Here is a 582-nt window from a genome sequence, read left to right as displayed (position 1 = left end):
TGTGAGGAACGTAGATCAGAGAAGCTGATTTATCATCTTTGCTTCAGGCAACATGTTTACCACATTACCCAATTTAAAAAGGCGCTGTTGCCTAAAAGGATTTATTTTCCGCTGTCTTTATCAGCATTCAATTCATTCTTCATCATCATTCAGTCGAGTCTCTTTTTATTCATCCGTTTTATGTTTTATATAATCGTTTGCCGCTGTTGTTTTATGTCCCAGTACCAGATATGATGAAATTAATTGGACTAAAATGTTGATCAGAAGTTTTTAATTCTAGAAAGCATTTTAAAATTAAAAACCACAACCACAACATTGTTCTAATAATGTGGAAACTGTTTGGGCAGTACCTTTATATACTTCCTCCAGTAATCTCACACTAAATTACAGCACTTGTTTATTCTAAATGACTAGCATAAAAACACATAGATTCATCCTTCAACACCTCTTAAAAACAGCTCAGTCAGAGCTCTGGTTTCCATTATACAGGACGTACGGCGGGACTGAACTGAAGGGCCAAACAGAGCCCGTCACACAGAACGACTCAACTGAAATGTACATTTACACCTAAAAGGGGTTGAT

Source organism: Pollachius pollachius, assembly GCF_949987615.1.
Source record: "Pollachius pollachius genome assembly, chromosome: 10".
NCBI lineage: Eukaryota > Metazoa > Chordata > Actinopteri > Gadiformes > Gadidae > Pollachius > Pollachius pollachius.
This window is presented reverse-complemented; position numbering follows the sequence as displayed.